Source organism: Nelumbo lutea, chromosome 4, assembly GCF_056320005.1.
Source record: "Nelumbo lutea isolate HS-2025 chromosome 4, American lotus-T2T, whole genome shotgun sequence".
NCBI lineage: Eukaryota > Viridiplantae > Streptophyta > Magnoliopsida > Proteales > Nelumbonaceae > Nelumbo > Nelumbo lutea.
Genome location: NC_142687.1, coordinates 51,243,623 through 51,270,628, shown reverse-complemented (window position 1 = coordinate 51,270,628; position 27,006 = coordinate 51,243,623). Strand labels below are relative to the sequence as shown.

General features: G+C 45.4%; 1 non-coding gene and 55 pseudogenes across 1 annotated transcript; all 56 read right to left on the bottom strand.

Annotated features, from left to right (window-relative positions):
* Nucleotides 1-280: 280 nt before the first annotated feature.
* Nucleotides 281-399, bottom strand: LOC148856703 (5S ribosomal RNA; annotated as a pseudogene).
* A 358-nt stretch (nucleotides 400-757) lies between these two features.
* LOC148856702 (5S ribosomal RNA) lies at nucleotides 758-875 on the bottom strand (annotated as a pseudogene).
* Nucleotides 876-1,234: 359 nt separating this feature from the next.
* LOC148856701 (5S ribosomal RNA) lies at nucleotides 1,235-1,352 on the bottom strand (annotated as a pseudogene).
* A 359-nt stretch (nucleotides 1,353-1,711) lies between these two features.
* On the bottom strand, nucleotides 1,712-1,829 carry LOC148856700 (5S ribosomal RNA; annotated as a pseudogene).
* Nucleotides 1,830-2,188: 359 nt separating this feature from the next.
* Nucleotides 2,189-2,307, bottom strand: LOC148856699 (5S ribosomal RNA; annotated as a pseudogene).
* A 358-nt stretch (nucleotides 2,308-2,665) lies between these two features.
* LOC148856698 (5S ribosomal RNA) lies at nucleotides 2,666-2,783 on the bottom strand (annotated as a pseudogene).
* Nucleotides 2,784-3,142: 359 nt separating this feature from the next.
* LOC148856697 (5S ribosomal RNA) lies at nucleotides 3,143-3,260 on the bottom strand (annotated as a pseudogene).
* A 359-nt stretch (nucleotides 3,261-3,619) lies between these two features.
* LOC148856696 (5S ribosomal RNA) lies at nucleotides 3,620-3,737 on the bottom strand (annotated as a pseudogene).
* A 359-nt stretch (nucleotides 3,738-4,096) lies between these two features.
* Nucleotides 4,097-4,215, bottom strand: LOC148856695 (5S ribosomal RNA; annotated as a pseudogene).
* A 358-nt stretch (nucleotides 4,216-4,573) lies between these two features.
* Nucleotides 4,574-4,691, bottom strand: LOC148856694 (5S ribosomal RNA; annotated as a pseudogene).
* A 359-nt stretch (nucleotides 4,692-5,050) lies between these two features.
* LOC148856693 (5S ribosomal RNA) lies at nucleotides 5,051-5,168 on the bottom strand (annotated as a pseudogene).
* Nucleotides 5,169-5,527: 359 nt separating this feature from the next.
* Nucleotides 5,528-5,645, bottom strand: LOC148856692 (5S ribosomal RNA; annotated as a pseudogene).
* A 359-nt stretch (nucleotides 5,646-6,004) lies between these two features.
* LOC148856691 (5S ribosomal RNA) lies at nucleotides 6,005-6,123 on the bottom strand (annotated as a pseudogene).
* A 358-nt stretch (nucleotides 6,124-6,481) lies between these two features.
* Nucleotides 6,482-6,599, bottom strand: LOC148856690 (5S ribosomal RNA; annotated as a pseudogene).
* Nucleotides 6,600-6,958: 359 nt separating this feature from the next.
* LOC148856689 (5S ribosomal RNA) lies at nucleotides 6,959-7,076 on the bottom strand (annotated as a pseudogene).
* Nucleotides 7,077-7,434: 358 nt separating this feature from the next.
* On the bottom strand, nucleotides 7,435-7,552 carry LOC148856688 (5S ribosomal RNA; annotated as a pseudogene).
* A 359-nt stretch (nucleotides 7,553-7,911) lies between these two features.
* LOC148856687 (5S ribosomal RNA) lies at nucleotides 7,912-8,030 on the bottom strand (annotated as a pseudogene).
* Nucleotides 8,031-8,388: 358 nt separating this feature from the next.
* On the bottom strand, nucleotides 8,389-8,506 carry LOC148856686 (5S ribosomal RNA; annotated as a pseudogene).
* A 359-nt stretch (nucleotides 8,507-8,865) lies between these two features.
* Nucleotides 8,866-8,984, bottom strand: LOC148856685 (5S ribosomal RNA; annotated as a pseudogene).
* Nucleotides 8,985-9,342: 358 nt separating this feature from the next.
* Nucleotides 9,343-9,460, bottom strand: LOC148856684 (5S ribosomal RNA; annotated as a pseudogene).
* A 420-nt stretch (nucleotides 9,461-9,880) lies between these two features.
* Nucleotides 9,881-9,999, bottom strand: LOC148856683 (5S ribosomal RNA; annotated as a pseudogene).
* A 358-nt stretch (nucleotides 10,000-10,357) lies between these two features.
* On the bottom strand, nucleotides 10,358-10,475 carry LOC148856682 (5S ribosomal RNA; annotated as a pseudogene).
* Nucleotides 10,476-10,834: 359 nt separating this feature from the next.
* Nucleotides 10,835-10,952, bottom strand: LOC148856681 (5S ribosomal RNA; annotated as a pseudogene).
* Nucleotides 10,953-11,310: 358 nt separating this feature from the next.
* On the bottom strand, nucleotides 11,311-11,428 carry LOC148856680 (5S ribosomal RNA; annotated as a pseudogene).
* Nucleotides 11,429-11,787: 359 nt separating this feature from the next.
* LOC148856679 (5S ribosomal RNA) lies at nucleotides 11,788-11,906 on the bottom strand (annotated as a pseudogene).
* Nucleotides 11,907-12,264: 358 nt separating this feature from the next.
* LOC148856678 (5S ribosomal RNA) lies at nucleotides 12,265-12,382 on the bottom strand (annotated as a pseudogene).
* Nucleotides 12,383-12,741: 359 nt separating this feature from the next.
* LOC148856677 (5S ribosomal RNA) lies at nucleotides 12,742-12,860 on the bottom strand (annotated as a pseudogene).
* A 358-nt stretch (nucleotides 12,861-13,218) lies between these two features.
* LOC148856676 (5S ribosomal RNA) lies at nucleotides 13,219-13,336 on the bottom strand (annotated as a pseudogene).
* A 359-nt stretch (nucleotides 13,337-13,695) lies between these two features.
* Nucleotides 13,696-13,813, bottom strand: LOC148856675 (5S ribosomal RNA; annotated as a pseudogene).
* Nucleotides 13,814-14,171: 358 nt separating this feature from the next.
* LOC148856674 (5S ribosomal RNA) lies at nucleotides 14,172-14,289 on the bottom strand (annotated as a pseudogene).
* Nucleotides 14,290-14,648: 359 nt separating this feature from the next.
* Nucleotides 14,649-14,767, bottom strand: LOC148856673 (5S ribosomal RNA; annotated as a pseudogene).
* A 358-nt stretch (nucleotides 14,768-15,125) lies between these two features.
* LOC148856672 (5S ribosomal RNA) lies at nucleotides 15,126-15,243 on the bottom strand (annotated as a pseudogene).
* A 359-nt stretch (nucleotides 15,244-15,602) lies between these two features.
* On the bottom strand, nucleotides 15,603-15,721 carry LOC148856671 (5S ribosomal RNA; annotated as a pseudogene).
* Nucleotides 15,722-16,079: 358 nt separating this feature from the next.
* On the bottom strand, nucleotides 16,080-16,197 carry LOC148856670 (5S ribosomal RNA; annotated as a pseudogene).
* Nucleotides 16,198-16,617: 420 nt separating this feature from the next.
* Nucleotides 16,618-16,736, bottom strand: LOC148856669 (5S ribosomal RNA; annotated as a pseudogene).
* Nucleotides 16,737-17,094: 358 nt separating this feature from the next.
* LOC148856668 (5S ribosomal RNA) lies at nucleotides 17,095-17,212 on the bottom strand (annotated as a pseudogene).
* A 359-nt stretch (nucleotides 17,213-17,571) lies between these two features.
* On the bottom strand, nucleotides 17,572-17,689 carry LOC148856667 (5S ribosomal RNA; annotated as a pseudogene).
* A 358-nt stretch (nucleotides 17,690-18,047) lies between these two features.
* Nucleotides 18,048-18,165, bottom strand: LOC148856666 (5S ribosomal RNA; annotated as a pseudogene).
* Nucleotides 18,166-18,524: 359 nt separating this feature from the next.
* On the bottom strand, nucleotides 18,525-18,643 carry LOC148856665 (5S ribosomal RNA; annotated as a pseudogene).
* A 358-nt stretch (nucleotides 18,644-19,001) lies between these two features.
* Nucleotides 19,002-19,119, bottom strand: LOC148856664 (5S ribosomal RNA; annotated as a pseudogene).
* A 358-nt stretch (nucleotides 19,120-19,477) lies between these two features.
* On the bottom strand, nucleotides 19,478-19,595 carry LOC148856663 (5S ribosomal RNA; annotated as a pseudogene).
* Nucleotides 19,596-19,954: 359 nt separating this feature from the next.
* Nucleotides 19,955-20,073, bottom strand: LOC148856662 (5S ribosomal RNA; annotated as a pseudogene).
* Nucleotides 20,074-20,431: 358 nt separating this feature from the next.
* LOC148856661 (5S ribosomal RNA) lies at nucleotides 20,432-20,549 on the bottom strand (annotated as a pseudogene).
* A 359-nt stretch (nucleotides 20,550-20,908) lies between these two features.
* On the bottom strand, nucleotides 20,909-21,027 carry LOC148856660 (5S ribosomal RNA). Its single transcript, XR_016098173.1, has one exon. It is a non-coding gene; the product is annotated as a 5S ribosomal RNA (ribosomal RNA).
* Nucleotides 21,028-21,386: 359 nt separating this feature from the next.
* Nucleotides 21,387-21,504, bottom strand: LOC148856659 (5S ribosomal RNA; annotated as a pseudogene).
* Nucleotides 21,505-21,863: 359 nt separating this feature from the next.
* On the bottom strand, nucleotides 21,864-21,982 carry LOC148856658 (5S ribosomal RNA; annotated as a pseudogene).
* Nucleotides 21,983-22,341: 359 nt separating this feature from the next.
* Nucleotides 22,342-22,459, bottom strand: LOC148856657 (5S ribosomal RNA; annotated as a pseudogene).
* A 359-nt stretch (nucleotides 22,460-22,818) lies between these two features.
* LOC148856656 (5S ribosomal RNA) lies at nucleotides 22,819-22,936 on the bottom strand (annotated as a pseudogene).
* Nucleotides 22,937-23,295: 359 nt separating this feature from the next.
* LOC148856655 (5S ribosomal RNA) lies at nucleotides 23,296-23,414 on the bottom strand (annotated as a pseudogene).
* Nucleotides 23,415-23,772: 358 nt separating this feature from the next.
* On the bottom strand, nucleotides 23,773-23,891 carry LOC148856654 (5S ribosomal RNA; annotated as a pseudogene).
* A 358-nt stretch (nucleotides 23,892-24,249) lies between these two features.
* Nucleotides 24,250-24,367, bottom strand: LOC148856653 (5S ribosomal RNA; annotated as a pseudogene).
* A 358-nt stretch (nucleotides 24,368-24,725) lies between these two features.
* Nucleotides 24,726-24,843, bottom strand: LOC148856652 (5S ribosomal RNA; annotated as a pseudogene).
* A 359-nt stretch (nucleotides 24,844-25,202) lies between these two features.
* LOC148856651 (5S ribosomal RNA) lies at nucleotides 25,203-25,321 on the bottom strand (annotated as a pseudogene).
* A 359-nt stretch (nucleotides 25,322-25,680) lies between these two features.
* Nucleotides 25,681-25,798, bottom strand: LOC148856650 (5S ribosomal RNA; annotated as a pseudogene).
* Nucleotides 25,799-26,138: 340 nt separating this feature from the next.
* On the bottom strand, nucleotides 26,139-26,257 carry LOC148856649 (5S ribosomal RNA; annotated as a pseudogene).
* Nucleotides 26,258-26,615: 358 nt separating this feature from the next.
* Nucleotides 26,616-26,733, bottom strand: LOC148856648 (5S ribosomal RNA; annotated as a pseudogene).
* Nucleotides 26,734-27,006: the final 273 nt, after the last annotated feature.

Here is a 27,006-nt window from a genome sequence, read left to right as displayed (position 1 = left end):
GGTGTATGCAACTTTCCTTCCTTGGTACCCGTGCACAAGCTCCGAAGTGAGCGGAGTTATTCATTTCCAGATCTGCCGCAGCCCCGGATAGATGCAATAATATCGCGGGGCCCACAATCCACGACGAATGCCCAAATCCAGGTTTTGCACCGTTCCCATTCAGTAATGACGATCGAACCGCAAATGCTCCGAGTATCCGGCGCGTTGTTTCTAGTTGTCTCGCCGAAACGACATATGGAATTTGAAAATAGTATATCAAAAATAAAATTTTAATAAAATTGGGGTGCAACACGAGGACTTTCTAGGAGTTCACCAATCCTAGTACTACTCTCGCCCAAGCACGCTTAACTACGGAGTTCTGATGGGATCCGGTGTATTAGTGCTGGTATGATCGCACCCGTTTGCTTCTTGCTCGCTTAAATCTTTATGCACTCACTATCATGCTCCCCTCCATTAATTCTTCGGACTTGAAAAAATGGTGTATGCAACTTTCCTCCCTTGGTAACCGTGCACAAGCTCCCACGTGAGCGGAGTTATTCATTTCCAGATCTGCCGCAGCCCCGGATAGATGCAATACTATTGCAGGGCCCACAATGCACGACGAACACCAAAAGCCCGGTTTTGCACCGTTCCCATTCAATAATGACGAACGAACCGCAAATGGTGCGAGTATCCGTCGCGTTGTTTCCAGTTGTCTCGCCGAAACGACATATGGAATTTGCAAATAGTATATCAAAAATAAAATATTAATAAAATTGGGGTGCAACACGAGGACTTCCTAGGAGGTCACCAATCTTAGTACTACTCTCGCCAAGAACGCTTAACTTCGGAGTTCAAATGGGATCCGATGCATTAGTGCTTGTATGATCGCACCCATTTTCTTCTTGCTCGCTTAAATCTTTATGCACTCACAATTTTGCTCCCCTGCATTAATTTTTTCAAACTTGAAAAAACGGTGTATGCAACTTTCCTCCCTTGGTAACCGTGCACAAGCTTCCACGTGAGTGGAGTTATTGCTTTGTAGATCTGCCGTAGCCCCAGATAGATGCAATAATATCATGGGGCCCACAATGCACGACGATTGCCAAAAGCCCGGTTTTGCACCGTTCCCATTCAGTAATGACGATCGTGCCGCAAATGGTCCGAGTAACCGGCGTGTTGTTTCTAGTTGTATCGCCGAAATGACATATGGAATTTGCAAATAGTATATCAAAAATAAAATATTAATAAAATTGGGGTGCAACACGAGGACTTCGTAGGAGGTCACCAATCTTAGTACTACTCTCGCCAAGAACGCTTAACTTCGGAGTTCAAATGGGATCCGATGCATTAGTGCTGGTATGATCACACCCATTTTCTTCTTGCACGCTTAAATCTTTATGCACTCACTATTTTGCTCCCCTCCATTAATTCTTTCAGACTTGAAAAAACGGTGTATGCAACATTCCTCCCTTGGTACCCGTGCACAAGCTCCCATGTGAGCGGAGTTATTCATTTCCAGATCTGCCGCAGCCCCGGATAGATGCAATACTATCGCAGGGCCCACAATGCACGACGAACACCAAAAGCCCGGTTTTGCACCGTTCCCATTCAATAATGACGAACGAACCGCAAATGGTGCGAGTATCCAGCGCGTTGTTTCCAGTTGTCTCGCCGAAACGACATATGGAATTTGCAAATAGTATATCAAAAATAAAATATTAATAAAATTGGGGTGCAACACGAGGACTTCCTAGGAGGTCACCAATCTTAGTACGACTCTCGCCAAGAACGCTTAACTTCGGAGTTCAAATGGGATCCGATGCATTAGTGCTTGTATGATCGCACCCATTTTCTTCTTGCACGCTTAAATCTTTATGCACTCACTATTTTGCTCCCCTCCATTAATTCTTTCAGACTTGAAGAAACGGTGTATGCAACTTTCCTCCCTTGGTACCCGTGCACAAGCTCCCACGTGAGCGGAGTTATTCATTTCCAGATCTGCCGCAGCCCCGGATAGATGCAATAATATCGCGGGGCCCACAATCCACGACGAATGCCCAAATCCCGGTTTTGCACCGTTCCCATTCAGTAATGACGATCGAACCGCAAATGCTCCGAGTATCCGGCGCGTTGTTTCCAGTTGTCTCGCCGAAACGACATATCGAATTTGAAAATAGTATATCAAAAATAATATTTTAATAAAATTGGGGTGCAACACGAGGACTTTCTAGGAGTTCACCAATCCTAGTACTACTCTCGCCCAAGCACGCTTAACTTCGGAGTTCTGATGGGATCCGGTGTATTAGTGCTGGTATGATCGCACCCGATTGCTTCTTGCTCGCTTAAATCTTTATGCACTCACTATCATGCTCCCCTCCATTAATTCTTCAGACTTGAAAAAATGGTGTATGCAACTTTCCTCCCTTGGTACCCGTGCACAAGCTCCCACGTGAGCGGAGTTATTCATTTCCAGATCTGCCGCAGCCCCGGATAGATGCAATACTATCGCAGGGCCCACAATGCACGACGAACACCAAAAGCCCGGTTTTGCACCGTTCCCATTCAATAATGACGAACGAACCGCAAATGGTGCGAGTATCCGTCGCGTTGTTTCCAGTTGTCTCGCCGAAACGACATATGGAATTTGCAAATAGTATATCAAAAATAAAATATTAATAAAATTGGGGTGCAACACGAGGACTTCCTAGGAGGTCACCAATCTTAGTACTACTCTCGCCAAGAACGCTTAACTTCGGAGTTCAAATGGGATCCGATGCATTAGTGCTTGTATGATCGCACCCATTTTCTTCTTGCTCGCTTAAATCTTTATGCACTCACAATTTTGCTCCCCTCCATTAATTTTTTCAAACTTGAAAAAACGGTGTATGCAACTTTCCTCCCTTGGTAACCGTGCACAAGCTTCCACGTGAGTGGAGTTATTGCTTTGTAGATCTGCCGTAGCCCCAGATAGATGCAATAATATCATGGGGCCCACAATGCACGACGATTGCCAAAAGCCCGGTTTTGCACCGTTCCCATTCAGTAATGACGATCGTGCCGCAAATGGTCTGAGTATCCGGCGTGTTGTTTCTAGTTGTATCGCCGAAATGACATATGGAATTTGCAAATAGTATATCAAAAATAAAATATTAATAAAATTGGGGTGCAACACGAGGACTTCGTAGGAGGTCACCAATCTTAGTACTACTCTCGCCAAGAACGCTTAACTTCGGAGTTCAAATGGGATCCGATGCATTAGTGCTGGTATGATCACACCCATTTTCTTCTTGCACGCTTAAATCTTTATGCACTCACTATTTTGCTCCCCTCCATTAATTCTTTCAGACTTGAAAAAACGGTGTATGCAACATTCCTCCCTTGGTACCCGTGCACAAGCTCCCATGTGAGCGGAGTTATTCATTTCCAGATCTGCCGCAGCCCCGGATAGATGCAATACTATCGCAGGGCCCACAATGCACGACGAACACCAAAAGCCCGGTTTTGCACCGTTCCCATTCAATAATGACGAACGAACCGCAAATGGTGCGAGTATCCGGCGCGTTGTTTCCAGTTGTCTCGCCGAAACGACATATGGAATTTGCAAATAGTATATCAAAAATAAAATATTAATAAAATTGGGGTGCAACACGAGGACTTCCTAGGAGGTCACCAATCTTAGTACGACTCTCGCCAAGAACGCTTAACTTCGGAGTTCAAATGGGATCCGATGCATTAGTGCTTGTATGATCGCACCCATTTTCTTCTTGCACGCTTAAATATTTATGCACTCACTATTTTTCTCCCCTCCATTAATTCTTTCAGACTTGAAAAAACGGTGTATGCAACTTTCCTTCCTTGGTACCCGTGCACAAGCTCCGAAGTGAGCGGAGTTATTCATTTCCAGATCTGCCGCAGCCCCGGATAGATGCAATAATATCGCGGGGCCCACAATCCACGACGAATGCCCAAATCCAGGTTTTGCACCGTTCCCATTCAGTAATGACGATCGAACCGCAAATGCTCCGAGTATCCGGCGCGTTGTTTCCAGTTGTCTCGCCGAAACGACATATGGAATTTGAAAATAGTATATCAAAAATAAAATTTTAATAAAATTGGGGTGCAACACGAGGACTTTCTAGGAGTTCACCAATCCTAGTACTACTCTCGCCCAAGCACGCTTAACTACGGAGTTCTGATGGGATCCGGTGTATTAGTGCTGGTATGATCGCACCCGATTGCTTCTTGCTCGCTTAAATCTTTATGCACTCACTATCATGCTCCCCTCCATTAATTCTTCAGACTTGAAAAAATGGTGTATGCAACTTTCCTCCCTTGGTACCCGTGCACAAGCTCCCACGTGAGCGGAGTTATTCATTTCCAGATCTGCCGCAGCCCCGGATAGATGCAATACTATTGCAGGGCCCACAATGCACGACGAACACCAAAAGCCCGGTTTTGCACCGTTCCCATTCAATAATGACGAACGAACCGCAAATGGTGCGAGTATCCGTCGCGTTGTTTCCAGTTGTCTCGCCGAAACGACATATGGAATTTGCAAATAGTATATCAAAAATAAAATATTAATAAAATTGGGGTGCAACACGAGGACTTCCTAGGAGGTCACCAATCTTAGTACTACTCTCGCCAAGAACGCTTAACTTCGGAGTTCAAATGGGATCCGATGCATTAGTGCTTGTATGATCGCACCCATTTTCTTCTTGCTCGCTTAAATCTTTATGCACTCACAATTTTGCTCCCCTGCATTAATTTTTTCAAACTTGAAAAAACGGTGTATGCAACTTTCCTCCCTTGGTAACCGTGCACAAGCTTCCACGTGAGTGGAGTTATTGCTTTGTAGATCTGCCGTAGCCCCAGATAGATGCAATAATATCATGGGGCCCACAATGCACGACGATTGCCAAAAGCCCGGTTTTGCACCGTTCCCATTCAGTAATGACGATCGTGCCGCAAATGGTCCGAGTAACCGGCGTGTTGTTTCTAGTTGTATCGCCGAAATGACATATGGAATTTGCAAATAGTATATCAAAAATAAAATATTAATAAAATTGGGGTGCAACACGAGGACTTCGTAGGAGGTCACCAATCTTAGTACTACTCTCGCCAAGAACGCTTAACTTCGGAGTTCAAATGGGATCCGATGCATTAGTGCTGGTATGATCACACCCATTTTCTTCTTGCACGCTTAAATCTTTATGCACTCACTATTTTGCTCCCCTCCATTAATTCTTTCAGACTTGAAAAAACGGTGTATGCAACATTCCTCCCTTGGTACCCGTGCACAAGCTCCCATGTGAGCGGAGTTATTCATTTCCAGATCTGCCGCAGCCCCGGATAGATGCAATACTATCGCAGGGCCCACAATGCACGACGAACACCAAAAGCCCGGTTTTGCACCGTTCCCATTCAATAATGACGAACGAACCGCAAATGGTGCGAGTATCCGGCGCGTTGTTTCCAGTTGTCTCGCCGAAACGACATATGGAATTTGCAAATAGTATATCAAAAATAAAATATTAATAAAATTGGGGTGCAACACGAGGACTTCCTAGGAGGTCACCAATCTTAGTACGACTCTCGCCAAGAACGCTTAACTTCGGAGTTCAAATGGGATCCGATGCATTAGTGCTTGTATGATCGCACCCATTTTCTTCTTGCACGCTTAAATCTTTATGCACTCACTATTTTGCTCCCCTCCATTAATTCTTTCAGACTTGAAGAAACGGTGTATGCAACTTTCCTCCCTTGGTACCCGTGCACAAGCTCCCACGTGAGCGGAGTTATTCATTTCCAGATCTGCCGCAGCCCCGGATAGATGCAATAATATCGCGGGGCCCACAATCCACGACGAATGCCCAAATCCCGGTTTTGCACCGTTCCCATTCAGTAATGACGATCGAACCGCAAATGCTCCGAGTATCCGGCGCGTTGTTTCCAGTTGTCTCGCCGAAACGACATATGGAATTTGAAAATAGTATATCAAAAATAATATTTTAATAAAATTGGGGTGCAACACGAGGACTTTCTAGGAGTTCACCAATCCTAGTACTACTCTCGCCCAAGCACGCTTAACTTCGGAGTTCTGATGGGATCCGGTGTATTAGTGCTGGTATGATCGCACCCGTTTGCTTCTTGCTCGCTTAAATCTTTATGCACTCACTATCATGCTCCCCTCCATTAATTCTTCAGACTTGAAAAAATGGTGTATGCAACTTTCCTCCCTTGGTACCCGTGCACAAGCTCCCACGTGAGCGGAGTTATTCATTTCCAGATCTGCCGCAGCCCCGGATAGATGCAATACTATCGCAGGGCCCACAATGCACGACGAACACCAAAAGCCCGGTTTTGCACCGTTCCCATTCAATAATGACGAACGAACCGCAAATGGTGCGAGTATCCGGCGCGTTGTTTCCAGTTGTCTCGCCGAAACGACATATGGAATTTGCAAATAGTATATCAAAAATAAAATATTAATAAAATTGGGGTGCAACACGAGGACTTCCTAGGAGGTCACCAATCTTAGTACTACTCTCGCCAAGAACGCTTAACTTCGGAGTTCAAATGGGATCCGATGCATTAGTGCTTGTATGATCGCACCCATTTTCTTCTTGCTCGCTTAAATCTTTATGCACTCACTATTTTGCTCCCCTCCTTTAATTTTTTCAAACATGAAAAAACGGTGTATGCAACTTTCCTCCCTTGGTAACCGTGCACAAGCTTCCACGTGAGTGGAGTTATTCCTTTGTAGATCTGCCGTAGCCCCAGATAGATGCAATAATATCATGGGGCCCACAATGCACGACGATTGCCAAAAGCCCGGTTTTGCACCGTTCCCATTCAGTAATGACGATCGTGCCGCAAATGTTCCGAGTATCCGGCGCGTTGTTTCTAGTTGTCTCGCCGAAACGACATATGGAATTTGCAAATAGTATATCAAAAATAAAATATTAATAAAATTTGGGTGCAACACGAGGACTTCCTAGGAGGTCACCAATCTTAGTACTACTCTCGCCAAGAACGCTTAACTTCGGAGTTCAAATGGGATCCGATGCATTAGTGCTTGTATGATCGCACCCATTTTCTTCTTGCACGCTTAAATCTTTATGCACTCACTATTTTGCTCCCCTCCATTAATTCTTTCAGACTTCAAAAAACGGTGTATGCAACTTTCCTCCCTTGGTACCCGTGCACAAGCTCCCACGTGAGCGGAGTTATTCATTTCCAGATCTGCCGCAGCCCCGGATAGATGCAATAATAACGCGGGGCCCACAATCCACGACGAACGCCCAAATCCCAGTTTGCACCGTTACCATTCAGTAATGACGATCGAACCGTAAATGCTCCGAGTATCCGGCGCGTTGTTTCCAGTTGTCTCGCCGAAAGGACATATGGAATTTGCAAATAGTATATCAAAAATAAAATATTAATAAAATTGGGGTGCAACACGAGGACTTCCTAGGAGGTCACCAATCCTAGTACTACTCTCGCCAAGAACGCTTAACTTCGGAGTTCAAATGGGATCCGATGCATTAGTGCTTGTATGATCGCACCCATTTTCTTCTTGCTCGCTTAAATCTTTATGCACTCACTATTTTTCTCCCCTCCATTAATTCTTTCAGACTTGAAAAAATGGTGTATGCAACTTTCCTCCCTTGGTACCCGTGCACAAGCTCCCACGTGAGCAGAGTTATTCATTTCCAGATCTGCCGCAGCCCCGGATAGATGCAATAATATCGCGGGGCCCACAATCCACGACGAATGCCCAAATCCCGGTTTTGCACCGTTCCCATTCAGTAATGACGATCGAACCGCAAATGCTCCGAGTATCCGGCGCGTTGTTTCCAGTTGTCTCGCCGAAACGACATATGGAATTTGAAAATAGTATATCAAAAATAAAATTTTAATAAAATTGGGGTGCAACACGAGGACTTTCTAGGAGTTCACCAATCCTAGTACTACTCTCGCCCAAGCACGCTTAACTTCGGAGTTCTGATGGGATCCGGTGTATTAGTGCTGTTATGATCGCACCCGATTGCTTCTTGCTCGCTTAAATCTTTATGCACTCGCTATCATGCTCCCCTCCATTAATTCTTCAGACTTGAAAAAATGGTGTATGCAACTTTCCTCCCTTGGTACCCGTGCACAAGCTCCCAGGTGAGCGGAGTTATTCATTTCCAGATCTGACGCAGCCCCGGATAGATGCAATACTATCGCAGGGCCCACAATGCACGACGAACACCAAAAGCCCGGTTTTGCACCGTTCCCATTCAATAATGATGAACGAACCGCAAATGGTGCGAGTATCCGGCGCGTTGTTTCCAGTTGTCTCGCCGAAACGACATATGGAATTTGAAAATAGTATATCCAAAATAAAATATTAATAAAATTGGGGTGCAACACGAGGACTTCCTAGTAGGTCACCAATCCTAGTACTACTCTCGCCAAGAACGCTTAACTTCGGAGTTCAAATGGGATCCGATGCATTAGTTCTTGTATGATCGCACCCATTTTCTTCTTGCACGCTTAAATCTTTATGCACTCACTATTTTGCTCCCCTCCATTAATTCTTTCAGACTTCAAAAAATGGTCTATGCAACTTTCCTCCCTTGGTACCCGTGCACAAGCTCCCACGTGAGCGGAGTTATTCATTTCCAGATCTGCCGCAGACCCGGATAGATGCAATAATATCGCGGGGCCCACAATCCACGACGAATGCCCAAAGCCCGGTTTTGCACCGTTCCCATTCAGTAATGACGATCGAACCGCAAATGTTCCGAGTATCCGGCGCGTTGTTTCTAGTTGTCTCGCCGAAATGACATATGGAATTTGAAAATAGTATATCAAAAATAAAATTTTAATAAAATTGGGGTGCAACACGAGGACTTTCTAGGAGTTCACCAATCCTAGTACTACTCTCGCCCATGCACGCTTAACTTCGGAGTTCTGAAGGGATCCGGTGTATTAGTGCTGGTATGATCGCACCCGATTGCTTCTTGCTCGCTTAAATCCTTATGTAATCACTATCATCCTCCCCTCCATTAATTCTTCAGACTTGAAAAAATGGTGTATGCAACTTTCCTCCCTTGGTACCCGTGCACAAGCTCCCACGTGAAAGGAGTTATTCATTTCCAGATCTGCCGCAGCCCCGGATAGATGCAATACTATCACGGGGCCCACAATGCACGACGAACACCCAAAGCCCGGTTTTGCACCGTTCCCATTCAATAGTGACGATCGAACCGCAAATGCTCCGAGTATCCGGTGCATTGTTTCCAGTTGTCTCGCCGAAACGACATATGGAATTTGCAAATAGTATATCAAAAAGAAAATATTAATAAAATTGGGGTGCAACACGAGGACTTCCTAGGAGGTCACCAATCTTAGTACTACTCTCGCCAAGAACGCTTAACTTCGGAGTTCAAATGGGATCCGATGCATTAGTGCTTGTATGATCGCACCCATTTTCTTAACTTCGGAGTTCTGAAGGGATCCGGTGTATTAGTGCTGGTATGATCGCACCCGATTGCTTCTTGCTCGCTTAAATCCTTATGTACTCACTATCATCCTCCCCTCCATTAATTCTTTCAGACTTCAAAAAACGGTGTATGCAACTTTCCTCCCTTGGTACCCGTGCACAAGCTCCCACGTGAGCGGAGTTATTCATTTCCAGATCTGCCGCAGCCCCGGATAGATGCAATAATATCGCGGGGCCCACAATCCACGACGAATGCCCAAATCCCGGTTTTGCACCGTTCCCATTCAGTAATGACGATCGAACCGCAAATGCTCCGAGTATCCGGCGCGTTGTTTCCAGTTGTCTCGCCGAAACGACATATGGAATTTGCAAATAGTATATCAAAAATAAAATTTTAATAAAATTGGGGTGCAACACGAGGACTTTCTAGGAGTTCACCAATCCTAGTACTACTCTCGCCCATGCACGCTTAACTTCGGAGTTCTGAAGGGATCCGATGCATTAGTGCTGGTATGATCGCACCCGATTGCTTCTTGCTCGCTTAAATCTTTATGCACTCACTATCATGCTCCCCTCCATTAATTCTTCAGAGTTGAAAAAATGGTGTATGCAACTTTCCTCCCTTGGTACCCGTGCACAAGCTCCCACGTGAGCGGAGTTATTCATTTCCAGATCTGCCGCAGCCCCGGATAGATGCAATACTATCGCAGGGCCCACAATGCACGACGAACACCAAAAGCCCGGTTTTGCACCGTTCCCATTCAATAATGACGAACGAACCGCAATCGGTGCGAGTATCCGGCGCGTTGTTTCCAGTTGTCTCGCCGAAACGACATATGGAATTTAGAAATAGTATATCAAAAATAAAATATTAATAAAATTGGGGTGCAACACGAGGACTTCCTAGGAGGTCACCAATCTTAGTACTACTCTCGCCAAGAACGCTTAACTTCGGAGTTCAAATGGGATCCGATGCATTAGTGCTTGTATGATCGCACCCATTTTCTTCTTGCTCGCTTAAATCTTTATGCACTCACTATTTTGCTCCCCTCCATTAATTTTTTCAAACATGAAAAAACGGTGTATGCAACTTTCCTCCCTTGGTAACCGTGCACAAGCTTCCACGTGAGTGGAGTTATTCCTTTGTAGATCTGCCGTAGCCCCAGATAGATGCAAAAATATCATGGGGCCCACAATGCACGACGATTGCCAAAAGCCCGGTTTTGCACCGTTCCCATTCAGTAATGACGATCGTGCCGCAAATGTTCCGAGTATCCGGCGCGTTGTTTCCAGTTGTCTCGCCGAAACGACATATGGAATTTGCAAATAGTATATCAAAAATAAAATATTAATAAAATTTGGGTGCAACACGAGGACTTCCTAGGAGGTCACCAATCATAGTACTACTCTCGCCAAGAACGCTTAACTTCGGAGTTCAAATGGGATCCGATGCATTAGTGCTTGTATGATCGCACCCATTTTCTTCTTGCACGCTTAAATCTTTATGCACTCACTATTTTGCTCCCCTCCATTAATTCTTTCAGACTTCAAAAAACGGTGTATGCAACTTTCCTCCCTTGGTACCCGTGCACAAGCTCCCACGTGAGCGGAGTTATTCATTTCCAGATCTGCCGCAGCCCCGGATAGATGCAATAATAACGCGGGGCCCACAATCCACGACGAACGCCCAAATCCCAGTTTGCACCGTTACCATTCAGTAATGACGATCGAACCGTAAATGCTCCGAGTATCCGGCGCGTTGTTTCCAGTTGTCTCGCCGAAAGGACATATGGAATTTGCAAATAGTATATCAAAAATAAAATATTAATAAAATTGGGGTGCAACACGAGCACTTCCTAGGAGGTCACCAATCCTAGTACTACTCTCGCCAAGAACGCTGAACTTCGGAGTTCAAATGGGATCCGATGCATTAGTGCTTGTATGATCGCACCCATTTTCTTCTTGCTCGCTTAAATCTTTATGCACTCACTATTTTTCTCCCCTCCATTAATTCTTTCAGACTTGAAAAAACGGTGTATGCAACTTTCCTCCCTTGGTACCCGTGCACAAGCTCCCACGTGAGCGGAGTTATTCATTTCCAGATCTGCCGCAGCCCCGGATAGATGCAATAATATCACGGGGCCCACAATCCACGACGAATGCCCAAATCCCGGTTTTGCACCGTTCCCATTCAGTAATGACGATCGAACCGCAAATGCTCCGAGTATCCGGCGCGTTGTTTCCAGTTGTCTGGCCGAAACGACATATGGAATTTGAAAATAGTATATCAAAAATAAAATTTTAATAAAATTGGGGTGCAACACGAGGACTTTCTAGGAGTTCACCAATCCTAGTACTACTCTCGCCCAAGCACGCTTAACTTCGGAGTTCTGATGGGATCCGGTGTATTAGTGCTGGTATGATCGCACCCGATTGCTTCTTGCTCGCTTAAATCTTTATGCACTCACTATCATGCTCCCCTCCATTAATTCTTCAGACTTGAAAAAATGGTGTATGCAACTTTCCTCCCTTGGTACCCGTGCACAAGCACCCACGTGAGCGGAGTTATTCATTTCCAGATCTGCCGCAGCCCCGGATAGATGCAATACTATCGCAGGGCACACAATGCACGACGAACACCAAAAGCCCGGTTTTGCACCGTTCCCATTCAATAATGACGAACGAACCGCAAATGGTGCGAGTATCCGGCGCGTTGTTTCCAGTTGTCTCGCCGAAACGACATATGGAATTTGCAAATAGTATATCAAAAATAAAATATTAATAAAATTGGGGTGCAACACGAGGACTTCCTAGGAGGTCACCAATCTTAGTACGACTCTCGCCAAGAACGCTTAACTTCGGAGTTCAAATGGGATCCGATGCATTAGTGCTTGTATGATCGCACCCATTTTCTTCTTGCACGCTTAAATCTTTATGCACTCACTATTTTGCTCCCCTCCATTAATTCTTTCAGACTTGAAGAAACGGTGTATGCAACTTTCCTCCCTTGGTACCCGTGCACAAGCTCCCACGTGAGCGGAGTTATTCATTTCCAGATCTGCCGCAGCCCCGGATAGATGCAATAATATCGCGGGGCCCACAATCCACGACGAATGCCCAAATCCCGGTTTTGCACCGTTCCCATTCAGTAATGACGATCGAACCGCAAATGCTCCGAGTATCCGGCGCGTTGTTTCCAGTTGTCTCGCCGAAACGACATATGGAATTTGAAAATAGTATATCAAAAATAATATTTTAATAAAATTGGGGTGCAACACGAGGACTTTCTAGGAGTTCACCAATCCTAGTACTACTCTCGCCCAAGCACGCTTAACTTCGGAGTTCTGATGGGATCCGGTGTATTAGTGCTGGTATGATCGCACCCGATTGCTTCTTGCTCGCTTAAATCTTTATGCACTCACTATCATGCTCCCCTCCATTAATTCTTCAGACTTGAAAAAATGGTGTATGCAACTTTCCTCCCTTGGTACCCGTGCACAAGCTCCCACGTGAGCGGAGTTATTCATTTCCAGATCTGCCGCAGCCCCGGATAGATGCAATACTATCGCAGGGCCCACAATGCACGACGAACACCAAAAGCCCGGTTTTGCACCGTTCCCATTCAATAATGACGAACGAACCGCAAATGGTGCGAGTATCCGGCGCGTTGTTTCCAGTTGTCTCGCCGAAACGACATATGGAATTTGCAAATAGTATATCAAAAATAAAATATTAATAAAATTGGGGTGCAACACGAGGACTTCCTAGGAGGTCACCAATCTTAGTACTACTCTCGCCAAGAACGCTTAACTTCGGAGTTCAAATGGGATCCGATGCATTAGTGCTTGTATGATCGCACCCATTTTCTTCTTGCTCGCTTAAATCTTTATGCACTCACTATTTTGCTCCCCTCCTTTAATTTTTTCAAACATGAAAAAACGGTGTATGCAACTTTCCTCCCTTGGTAACCGTGCACAAGCTTCCACGTGAGTGGAGTTATTCCTTTGTAGATCTGCCGTAGCCCCAGATAGATGCAATAATATCATGGGGCCCACAATGCACGACGATTGCCAAAAGCCCGGTTTTGCACCGTTCCCATTCAGTAATGACGATCGTGCCGCAAATGTTCCGAGTATCCGACGCGTTGTTTCCAGTTGTCTCGCCGAAACGACATATGGAATTTGCAAATAGTATATCAAAAATAAAATATTAATAAAATTTGGGTGCAACACGAGGACTTCCTAGGAGGTCACCAATCTTAGTACTACTCTCGCCAAGAACGCTTAACTTCGGAGTTCAAATGGGATCCGATGCATTAGTGCTTGTATGATCGCACCCATTTTCTTCTTGCACGCTTAAATCTTTATGCACTCACTATTTTGCTCCCCTCCATTAATTCTTTCAGACTTCAAAAAACGGTGTATGCAACTTTCCTCCCTTGGTACCCGTGCACAAGCTCCCACGTGAGCGGAGTTATTCATTTCCAGATCTGCCGCAGCCCCGGATAGATGCAATAATAACGCGGGGCCCACAATCCACGACGAACGCCCAAATCCCAGTTTGCACCGTTACCATTCAGTAATGACGATCGAACCGTAAATGCTCCGAGTATCCGGCGCGTTGTTTCCAGTTGTCTCGCCGAAAGGACATATGGAATTTGCAAATAGTATATCAAAAATAAAATATTAATAAAATTGGGGTGCAACACGAGGACTTCCTAGGAGGTCACCAATCCTAGTACTACTCTCGCCAAGAACGCTTAACTTCGGAGTTCAAATGGGATCCGATGCATTAGTGCTTGTATGATCGCACCCATTTTCTTCTTGCTCGCTTAAATCTTTATGCACTCACTATTTTTCTCCCCTCCATTAATTCTTTCAGACTTGAAAAAATGGTGTATGCAACTTTCCTCCCTTGGTACCCGTGCACAAGCTCCCACGTGAGCAGAGTTATTCATTTCCAGATCTGCCGCAGCCCCGGATAGATGCAATAATATCGCGGGGCCCACAATCCACGACGAATGCCCAAATCCCGGTTTTGCACCGTTCCCATTCAGTAATGACGATCGAACCGCAAATGCTCCGAGTATCCGGCGCGTTGTTTCCAGTTGTCTCGCCGAAACGACATATGGAATTTGAAAATAGTATATCAAAAATAAAATTTTAATAAAATTGGGGTGCAACACGAGGACTTTCTAGGAGTTCACCAATCCTAGTACTACTCTCGCCCAAGCACGCTTAACTTCGGAGTTCTGATGGGATCCGGTGTATTAGTGCTGTTATGATCGCACCCGATTGCTTCTTGCTCGCTTAAATCTTTATGCACTCGCTATCATGCTCCCCTCCATTAATTCTTCAGACTTGAAAAAATGGTGTATGCAACTTTCCTCCCTTGGTACCCGTGCACAAGCTCCCAGGTGAGCGGAGTTATTCATTTCCAGATCTGACGCAGCCCCGGATAGATGCAATACTATCGCAGGGCCCACAATGCACGACGAACACCAAAAGCCCGGTTTTGCACCGTTCCCATTCAATAATGATGAACGAACCGCAAATGGTGCGAGTATCCGGCGCGTTGTTTCCAGTTGTCTCGCCGAAACGACATATGGAATTTGAAAATAGTATATCCAAAATAAAATATTAATAAAATTGGGGTGCAACACGAGGACTTCCTAGTAGGTCACCAATCCTAGTACTACTCTCGCCAAGAACGCTTAACTTCGGAGTTCAAATGGGATCCGATGCATTAGTTCTTGTATGATCGCACCCATTTTCTTCTTGCACGCTTAAATCTTTATGCACTCACTATTTTGCTCCCCTCCATTAATTCTTTCAGACTTCAAAAAATGGTCTATGCAACTTTCCTCCCTTGGTACCCGTGCACAAGCTCCCACGTGAGCGGAGTTATTCATTTCCAGATCTGCCGCAGACCCGGATAGATGCAATAATATCGCGGGGCCCACAATCCACGACGAATGCCCAAATCCCGGTTTTGCACCGTTCCCATTCAGTAATGACGATCGAACCGCAAATGCTCCGAGTATCCGGCGCGTTGTTTCCAGTTGTCTCGCCGAAATGACATATGGAATTTGAAAATAGTATATCAAAAATAAAATTTTAATAAAATTGGGGTGCAACACGAGGACTTTCTAGGAGTTCACCAATCCTAGTACTACTCTCGCCCATGCACGCTTAACTTCGGAGTTCTGAAGGGATCCGGTGTATTAGTGCTGGTATGATCGCACCCGATTGCTTCTTGCTCGCTTAAATCCTTATGTAATCACTATCATCCTCCCCTCCATTAATTCTTCAGACTTGAAAAAATGGTGTATGCAACTTTCCTCCCTTGGTACCCGTGCACAAGCTCCCACGTGAAAGGAGTTATTCATTTCCAGATCTGCCGCAGCCCCGGATAGATGCAATACTATCACGGGGCCCACAATGCACGACGAACACCCAAAGCCCGGTTTTGCACCGTTCCCATTCAATAGTGACGATCGAACCGCAAATGCTCCGAGTATCCGGTGCATTGTTTCCAGTTGTCTCGCCGAAACGACATATGGAATTTGCAAATAGTATATCAAAAAGAAAATATTAATAAAATTGGGGTGCAACACGAGGACTTCCTAGGAGGTCACCAATCTTAGTACTACTCTCGCCAAGAACGCTTAACTTCGGAGTTCAAATGGGATCCGATGCATTAGTGCTTGTATGATCGCACCCATTTTCTTAACTTCGGAGTTCTGAAGGGATCCGGTGTATTAGTGCTGGTATGATCGCACCCGATTGCTTCTTGCTCGCTTAAATCCTTATGTACTCACTATCATCCTCCCCTCCATTAATTCTTTCAGACTTCAAAAAACGGTGTATGCAACTTTCCTCCCTTGGTACCCGTGCACAAGCTCCCACGTGAGCGGAGTTATTCATTTCCAGATCTGCCGCAGCCCCGGATAGATGCAATAATATCGCGGGGCCCACAATCCACGACGAATGCCCAAATCCCGGTTTTGCACCGTTCCCATTCAGTAATGACGATCGAACCGCAAATGCTCCGAGTATCCGGCGCGTTGTTTCCAGTTGTCTCGCCGAAACGACATATGGAATTTGCAAATAGTATATCAAAAATAAAATTTTAATAAAATTGGGGTGCAACACGAGGACTTTCTAGGAGTTCACCAATCCTAGTACTACTCTCGCCCATGCACGCTTAACTTCGGAGTTCTGATGGGATCCGATGCATTAGTGCTGGTATGATCGCACCCGATTGCTTCTTGCTCGCTTAAATCTTTATGCACTCACTATCATGCTCCCCTCCATTAATTCTTCAGAGTTGAAAAAATGGTGTATGCAACTTTCCTCCCTTGGTACCCGTGCACAAGCTCCCACGTGAGCGGAGTTATTCATTTCCAGATCTGCCGCAGCCCCGGATAGATGCAATACTATCGCAGGGCCCACAATGCACGACGAACACCAAAAGCCCGGTTTTGCACCGTTCCCATTCAATAATGACGAACGAACCGCAATCGGTGCGAGTATCCGGCGCGTTGTTTCCAGTTGTCTCGCCGAAACGACATATGGAATTTAGAAATAGTATATCAAAAATAAAATATTAATAAAATTGGGGTGCAACACGAGGACTTCCTAGGAGGTCACCAATCTTAGTACTACTCTCGCCAAGAACGCTTAACTTCGGAGTTCAAATGGGATCCGATGCATTAGTGCTTGTATGATCGCACCCATTTTCTTCTTGCTCGCTTAAATCTTTATGCACTCACTATTTTGCTCCCCTCCATTAATTTTTTCAAACATGAAAAAACGGTGTATGCAACTTTCCTCCCTTGGTAACCGTGCACAAGCTTCCACGTGAGTGGAGTTATTCCTTTGTAGATCTGCCGTAGCCCCAGATAGATGCAAAAATATCATGGGGCCCACAATGCACGACGATTGCCAAAAGCCCGGTTTTGCACCGTTCCCATTCAGTAATGACGATCGTGCCGCAAATGTTCCGAGTATCCGGCGCGTTGTTTCCAGTTGTCTCGCCGAAACGACATATGGAATTTGCAAATAGTATATCAAAAATAAAATATTAATAAAATTTGGGTGCAACACGAGGACTTCCTAGGAGGTCACCAATCATAGTACTACTCTCGCCAAGAACGCTTAACTTCGGAGTTCAAATGGGATCCGATGCATTAGTGCTTGTATGATCGCACCCATTTTCTTCTTGCACGCTTAAATCTTTATGCACTCACTATTTTGCTCCCCTCCATTAATTCTTTCAGACTTCAAAAAACGGTGTATGCAACTTTCCTCCCTTGGTACCCGTGCACAAGCTCCCACGTGAGCGGAGTTATTCATTTCCAGATCTGCCGCAGCCCCGGATAGATGCAATAATAACGCGGGGCCCACAATCCACGACGAACGCCCAAATCCCAGTTTGCACCGTTACCATTCAGTAATGACGATCGAACCGTAAATGCTCCGAGTATCCGGCGCGTTGTTTCCAGTTGTCTCGCCGAAAGGACATATGGAATTTGCAAATAGTATATCAAAAATAAAATATTAATAAAATTGGGGTGCAACACGAGCACTTCCTAGGAGGTCACCAATCCTAGTACTACTCTCGCCAAGAACGCTGAACTTCGGAGTTCAAATGGGATCCGATGCATTAGTGCTTGTATGATCGCACCCATTTTCTTCTTGCTCGCTTAAATCTTTATGCACTCACTATTTTTCTCCCCTCCATTAATTCTTTCAGACTTGAAAAAACGGTGTATGCAACTTTCCTCCCTTGGTACCCGTGCACAAGCTCCCACGTGAGCGGAGTTATTCATTTCCAGATCTGCCGCAGCCCCGGATAGATGCAATAATATCACGGGGCCCACAATCCACGACGAATGCCCAAATCCCGGTTTTGCACCGTTCCCATTCAGTAATGACGATCGAACCGCAAATGCTCCGAGTATCCGGCGCGTTGTTTCCAGTTGTCTGGCCGAAACGACATATGGAATTTGAAAATAGTATATCAAAAATAAAATTTTAATAAAATTGGGGTGCAACACGAGGACTTTCTAGGAGTTCACCAATCCTAGTACTACTCTCGCCCAAGCACGCTTAACTTCGGAGTTCTGATGGGATCCGGTGTATTAGTGCTGGTATGATCGCACCCGATTGCTTCTTGCTCGCTTAAATCTTTATGCACTCACTATCATGCTCCCCTCCATTAATTCTTCAGACTTGAAAAAATGGTGTATGCAACTTTCCTCCCTTGGTACCCGTGCACAAGCACCCACGTGAGCGGAGTTATTCATTTCCAGATCTGCCGCAGCCCCGGATAGATGCAATACTATCGCAGGGCACACAATGCACGACGAACACCAAAAGCCCGGTTTTGCACCGTTCCCATTCAATAATGACGAACGAACCGCAAATGGTGCGAGTATCCGGCGCGTTGTTTCCAATTGTCTCGCCGAAACGACATATGGAATTTGCAAATAGTATATCAAAAATAAAATATTAATAAAATTGGGGTGCAACACGAGGACTTCCTAGGAGGTCACCAATCTTAGTACTACTCTCGCCAAGAACGCTTAACTTCGGAGTTCCAATGGGATCCGATGCATTAGTGCTTGTATGATCGCACCCATTTTCTTTTTGCACGCTTAAATCTTTATGCACTCACTATTTTGCTCCCCTCCATTAATTCTTTCAGACTTGAAAAAATGGTGTATGCAACTTTCCTCCCTTGGTACCCGTGCACAAGCTCCCACGTGAGCGGAGTTATTCATTTCCAGATCTGCCGCAGCCCCGGATAGATGCAATAATATCGCGGGGCCCACAATCCACGACGAACGCCCAAATCCCAGTTTGCACCGTTACCATTCAGTAATGACGATCGAACCGTAAATGCTCCGAGTATCCGGCGCGTTGTTTCCAGTTGTCTCGCCGAAACGACATATGGAATTTGAAAATAGTATATCCAAAATAAAATATTAATAAAATTGGGGTGCAACACGAAGACTTCCTAGGAGGTCACCAATCCTAGTACTACTCTCGCCAAGAACGCTTAACTTCGGAGTTCAAATGGGATCCGATGCATTAGTGCTTGTATGATCGCACCCATTTTCTTCTTGCTCGCTTAAATCTTTATGCACTCACTATTTTTATCCCCTCCATTAAATCTTTCAGACTTTAAAAAACGGTGTATGCAACTTTCCTCCCTTGGTACCCGTGCACAAGCTCCCAAGTGAGCGGAGTTATTCATTTCCAGATCTGCCGCAGCCCCGGATAGATGCAATAATATCGCGGGGCCCACAATCCACGACGAATGCCCAAATCCCGGTTTTGCACCGTTCCCATTCAGTAATGACGATCGAACCGCAAATGCTCCGAGTATCCGGCGCGTTGTTTCCAGTTGTCTCGCCGAAACGACATATGGAATTTGAAAATAGTATATCAAAAATAAAATTTTAATAAAATTGGGGTGCAACACGAGGACTTTCTAGGAGTTCACCAATCCTAGTACTACTCTCGCCCATGCACGCTTAACTTCGGAGTTCTGAAGGGATCCGGTGTATTAGTGCTGGTATAATCGCACCCGATTGCTTCTTGCTCGCTTAAATCCTTATGCACTCACTATCATCCTCCCCTCCATTAATTCTTCAGACTTGAAAAAATGGTGTATGCAACTTTCCTCCCTTGGTACCCGTGCACAAGCTCCCACTTGAGCGGAGTTATTCATTTCCAGATCTGCCGCAGCCCCGGATAGATGCAATACTATCGCGGGGCCCACAATGCACGACGAACACCCAAAGCCCGGTTTTGCACCGTTCCCATTCAATAGTGACGATCGAACCGCAAATGCTCCGAGTATCCGGCGCGTTGTTTCCAGTTGTCTCGCCGAAACGACATATGGAATTTGCAAATAGTATATCAAAAAGAAAATATTAATAAAATTGGGGTGCAACACGAGGACTTCCTAGGAGGTCACCAATCTTAGTACTACTCTCGCCAAGAACGCTTAACTTCGGAGTTCAAATGGGATCCGATGCATTAGTGCTTGTATGATCGCACCCATTTTCTTCTTGCTCGCTTTAATCTTTATGCACTCACTATTTTGCTCCCCTCCATTAATTCTTTCAGACTTGAAAAAACGGTGTATGCAACTTTCCTCCCTTGGTACCCGTGCACAAGCTCCCACGTGAGCGGAGTTATTCCTTTCCAGATCTGCCACAGCCCCGGATAGATGCAATAATATCGCGGGGCCAACAATCCACGACGAACGCCCAAATCCCGGTTTTGCACCGTTCCCATTTAGTAATGACGATCGAACCGTAAATGCTCCGAGTATCCGGCGCGTTGTTTCCAATTGTCTCGCCGAAACGACATATGGAATCTGAAAATAGTATATCAAAAATAAAATATTAATAAAATTGGGGTGCAACACGAGGATTTCCTAGGAGTTCACCAATCCTAGTACTACTCTCGCCCAAGCACGCTTAACTTCGGAGTTCTGATGGGATCCGGTGTATTAGTGCTGGTATGATCGCACCCATTTGCTTCTTGCTCGCTTAAGTCTTTATGCACTCACTATCTTGCTCCCCTCCATTAATTCTTTCGGACTTGAAAAAATAGTGTATGCAACTTTCCTCCCTTGGTACCCGTGCACAAGCTCCCACGTGAAAGGAGTTATTCATTTCCAGATCTGCCGCAGCCCCGGATAGATGCAATACTATCGCGGGGCCCACAATGCACGACGAACACCCAAAGCCCGGTTTTGGACCGTTCCCATTCAATAGTGACGATCGAACCGCAAATGCTCCGAGTATCCGGTGTGTTGTTTCCAGTTGTCTCGCCGAAACGACATATGGAATTTGCAAATAGTATATCAAAAAGAAAATATTAATAAAATTGGGGTGCAACACGAGGACTTCCTAGGAGGTCACCAATCTTAGTACTACTCTCGCCAAGAACGCTTAACTTCGGAGTTCAAATGGGATCCGATGCATTAGTGCTTGTATGATCGCACCCATTTTCTTCTTGCTCGCTTAAATCTTTATGCACTCACTATTTTGCTCCCCTCCATTAATTCTTTCAGACTTGAAAAAACGGTGTATGCAACTTTCCTCCCTTGGTACCCGTGCACAAGCTCCCACGTGAGCGGAGTTATTCCTTTCCAGATCTGCCACAGCCCCGGATAGATGCAATAATATCGCGGGGCCAACAATCCACGACGAGCGCCCAAATCCCGGTTTTGCACCGTTCCCATTTAGTAATGACGATCGAACCGTAAATGCTCCGAGTATCCGGCGCGTTGTTTCCCATTGTCTCGCCGAAACGACATATGGAATCTGAAAATAGTATATCAAAAATAAAATATTAATAAAATTGGGGTGCAACACGAGGATTTCCTAGAAGTTCACCAATCCTAGTACTACTCTCGCCCAAGCACGCTTAACTTCGGAGTTCTGATGGGATCCGGTGTATTAGTGCTGGTATGATCGCACCCATTTGCTTCTTGCTCGCTTAAATCTTTATGCACTAACTATCTTGCTCCCCTCCATTAATTCTTTCGGACTTGAAAAAATTGGGTATGCAACTTTCCTCCCTTGGTAACCGTGCACAAACTCCAACGTGAGTGGAGTTATTCATTTCCAGATCTGCCGCAGCCCCGGATAGATGCAATAATATCATGGGGCCCACAATGCACGACGATTGCCAAAAGCCCGGTTTTGCACCATTCCCATTCAGTAATGACGATCGTGCCGCAAATGGTCCGAGTATCCGGCGTGTTGTTTCTAGTTGTCTCGCCGAAACGACATATGGAATTTGCAAATAGTATATCAAAAATAAAATATTAATAAAATTGGGGTGCAACACGAGGACTTCCTAGGAGGTCACCAATCTTAGTACTACTCTCGCCAAGAACGCTTAACTTCGGAGTTCAAATGGGATCCGATGCATTAGTGCTTGTATGATCGCACCCATTTTCTTCTTGCTCGCTTAAATCTTTATGCACTCACTATTTTGATCCCCTCCATTAATTTTTTCAAACTTGAAAAAATGGTGTATGCAACTTTCCTCCCTTGGTAACCGTGCACAAGCTTCCACGTGAGTGGAGTTATTCCTTTGTAGATCTGCCGTAGCCGCAGATAGATGCAATAATATCGCGGGGCCCACAATGCACGACGATTGCCCAAATCCCGGTTTTGCACCGTTCCCATTCAGTAATGACGATCGAACAGCAAATGCTCCGAGTATCCGGCGCGTTCTTTCCAGTTGTCTCGCCGAAACGACATATGGAATTTGCAAATAGTATATCAAAAATAAAATATTAATAAAATTGGGGTGCAACACGAGGACTTCCTAGGAGGTCACCAATCTTAGTACGACTCTCGCCAAGAACGCTTAACTTCGGAGTTCAAATGGGATCCGATGCATTAGTGCTTGTATGATCGCACCCATTTTCTTCTTACACGCTTAAATCTTTATGCACTCACTATTTTGCTCCCCTCCATTAATTCTTTCAGACTTGAAAAAACGGTGTATGCAACTTTCCTCCCTTGGTACCCGTGCACAAGCTCCCACGTGAGCGGAGTTATTAATTTCCAGATCTGCCGCAGCCCCGGATAGATGCAATAATATCGCGGGGCCCACAATCCACGACGAATGCCCAAATCCCGGTTTTGCACCGTTCCCATTCAGTAATGACGATCGAACCGCAAATGCTCCGAGTATCCGGCGCGTTGTTTCCAGTTGTCTCGCCGAAACGACATATGGAATTTGAAAATAGTATATCAAAAATAAAATTTTAATAAAATTGGGGTGCAACACGAGGACTTTCTAGGAGTTCACCAATCCTAGTACTACTCTCGCCCAAGGACGCTTAACTTCGGAGTTCTGATGGGATCCGGTGTATTAGTGCTGGTATGATCGCACCCTATTGCTTCTTGCTCGCTTAAATCTTTATGCACTCACTATCATGCTCCCCTCCATTAATTATTCAGACTTGAAAAAATGGTGTATGCAACTTTCCTCCCTTGGTACCCGTGCACAAGCACCCACGTGAGCGGAGTTATTCATTTCCAGATCTGCCGCAGCCCCGGATAGATGCAATACTATCGCAGGGCACACAATGCACGACGAACACCAAAAGCCCGGTTTTGCACCGTTCCCATTCAATAATGACGAACGAACCGCAAATGGTGCGAGTATCCGGCGCGTTGTTTCCAGTTGTCTCGCCGAAACGACATATGGAATTTGCAAATAGTATATCAAAAATAAAATATTAATAAAATTGGGGTGCAACACGAGGACTTCCTAGGAGTTCACCAATCCTAGTACTACTCTCGCCCAAGCACGCTTAACTTCGGAGTTTTGATGGGATCCGGTGTATTAGAGCTGGTATGATCGCACCCGATTGCTTATTGCTCGCTTAAATCTTTATGCACTCACTATCATGCTCCCCTCCATTAATTCTTCAGATTTGAAAAAATGGTGTATGCAACTTTCCTCCCTTGGTACCCGTGCACAAGCTCCCACGTGAGCGGAGTTATTCATTTCCAGATCTGCCGCAGCTCCGGATAGATGCAATACTATCGCAGGGCCCACAATGCACGACGAACACCAAAAGCCCGGTTTTGCACCGTTCCCATTCAATAATGACGAACGAACCGCAAATGGTGCGAGTATCCGGCGCGTTGTTTCCAGTTGTCTCGCCGAAACGACATATGGAATTTGCAAATAGTATATCAAAAATAAAATATTAATAAAATTGGGGTGCAACACGAGGACTTCCTAGGAGTTCACCAATCTTAGTACTACTCTCGCCAAGAACGCTTAACTTCGGAGTTCAAATGGGATCCGATGCATTAGTGCTTGTATGATCGCACCCATTTTCTTCTTGCACGCTTAAATCTTTATGCACTCACTATTTTGCTCCCCTCCATTAATTCTTTCAGACTTGAAAAAATGGTGTATGCAACTTTCCTCCCTTGGTACCCGTGCACAAGCTCCCACGTGAGCGGAGTTATTCATTTCCAGATCTGCCGCAGCCCCGGATAGATGCAATAATATCGCGGGGCCCACAATGCACGACGAACGCCCAAATCCCAGTTTGCACCGTTACCATTCAGTAATGACGATCGAACCGTAAATGCTCCGAGTATCCGGCGCGTTGTTTCCAGTTGTCTCGCCGAAACGACATATGGAATTTGCAAATAGTATATCAAAAAGAAAATATTAATAAAATTGGGGTGCAACACGAGGACTTCCTAGGAGGTCACCAATCTTAGTACTACTCTCGCCAAGAACGCTTAACTTCGGAGTTCAAATGGGATCCGATGCATTAGTGCTTGTATGATCGCACCCATTTTCTTCTTGCTCGCTTAAATCTTTATGCACTCACTATTTTGCTCCCCTCCATTAATTCTTTCAGACTTGAAAAAACGGTGTATGCAACTTTCCTCCCTTGGTACCCGTGCACAAGCTCCCACGTGAGCGGAGTTATTCCTTTCCAGATCTGCCACAGCCCCGGATAGATGCAATAATATCGCGGGGCCAACAATCCACGACGAACGCCCAAATCCCGGTTTTGCACCGTTCCCATTTAGTAATGACGATCGAACCGTAAATGCTCCGAGTATCCGGCGCGTTGTTTCCAATTGTCTCGCCGAAACGACATATGGAATCTGAAAATAGTATATGAAAAATAAAATATTAATAAAATTGGGGTGCAACACGAGGATTTCCTAGGAGTTCACCAATCCTAGTACTACTCTCGCCCAAACACGCTTAACTTCGGAGTTCTGATGGGATCCGGTGTATTAGTGCTGGTATGATCGCACCCATTTGCTTCTTGCTCGCTTAAGTCTTTATGCACTCACTATCTTGCTCCCCTCCATTAATTCTTTCGGACTTGAAAAAATGGTGTATGCAACTTTCCTCCCTTGGTAACCGTGCACAAACTCCCACGTGAGCGGAGTTATTCCTTTCCAGATCTGCCGAAGCCCCGGATAGATGCAATAATATCATGGGGCCCACAATGCACGACGATTGCCAAAAGCCCGGTTTTTCACCATTCCCATTCAGTAATGACGATCGTGCCGCAAATGGTCCGAGTATCCGGCGTGTTGTTTCTAGTTGTCTCGCCGAAACGACATATGGAATTTGCAAATAGTATATCAAAAATAAAATATTAATAAAATTGGGGTGCAACACGAGGACTTCCTAGGAGGTCACCAATCTTAGTACTACTCTCGCCAAGAACGCTTAACTTCGGAGTTCAAATGGGATCCGATGCATTAGTGCTTGTATGATCGCACCCATTTTCTTCTTGCTCGCATAAATATTTATGCACTCACTATTTTGCTCCCCTCCATTAATTTTTTCAAACTTGAAAAAACGGTGTATGCAACTTTCCTCCCTTGGTAACCGTGCACAAGCTTCCACGTGAGTGGAGTTATTCCTTTGTAGATCTGCCGTAGCCCCAGATAGATGCAATAATATCATGGGGCCCACATTGCACGACGATTGCCAAAAGCCCGGTTTTGCACCGTTCCCATTCAGTAATGACGATCGTGCCGCAAATGGTCCGAGTATCCGGCGTGTTGTTTCTAGTTGTATCGCCGAAACGACATATGGAATTTGAAAATTTTAATAAAATTGGGGTGCAACACGAGGATTTCCTAGGAGTTCACCAATCCTAGTACTACTCTCGCCCAAGCACGCTTAACTTCGGAGTTTTGATGGGATCCGGTGTATTAGAGCTGGTATGATCGCACCCGATTGCTTATTGCTCGCTTAAATCTTTATGCACTCACTATCATGCTCCCCTCCATTAATTCTTCAGATTTGAAAAAATGGTGTATGCAACTTTCCTCCCTTGGTACCCGTGCACAAGCTCCCACGTGAGCGGAGTTATTCATTTCCAGATCTGCCGCAGCCCCGGATAGATGCAATACTATCGCAGGGCCCACAATGCACGACGAACACCAAAAGCCCGGTTTTGCACCGTTCCCATTCAATAATGACGAACGAACCGCAAATGGTGCGAGTATCCGGCGCGTTGTTTCCAGTTGTCTCGCCGAAACGACATATGGAATTTGCAAATAGTATATCAAAAATAAAATATTAATAAAATTGGGGTGCAACACGAGGACTTCCTAGGAGTTCACCAATCTTAGTACTACTCTCGCCAAGAACGCTTAACTTCGGAGTTCAAATGGGATCCGATGCATTAGTGCTTGTATGATCGCACCCATTTTCTTCTTGCACGCTTAAATCTTTATGCACTCACTATTTTGCTCCCCTCCATTAATTCTTTCAGACTTGAAAAAATGGTGTATGCAACTTTCCTCCCTTGGTACCCGTGCACAAGCTCCCACGTGAGCGGAGTTATTCATTTCCAGATCTGCCGCAGCCCCGGATAGATGCAATAATATCGCGGGGCCCACAATGCACGACGAACGCCCAAATCCCAGTTTGCACCGTTACCATTCAGTAATGACGATCGAACCGTAAATGCTCCGAGTA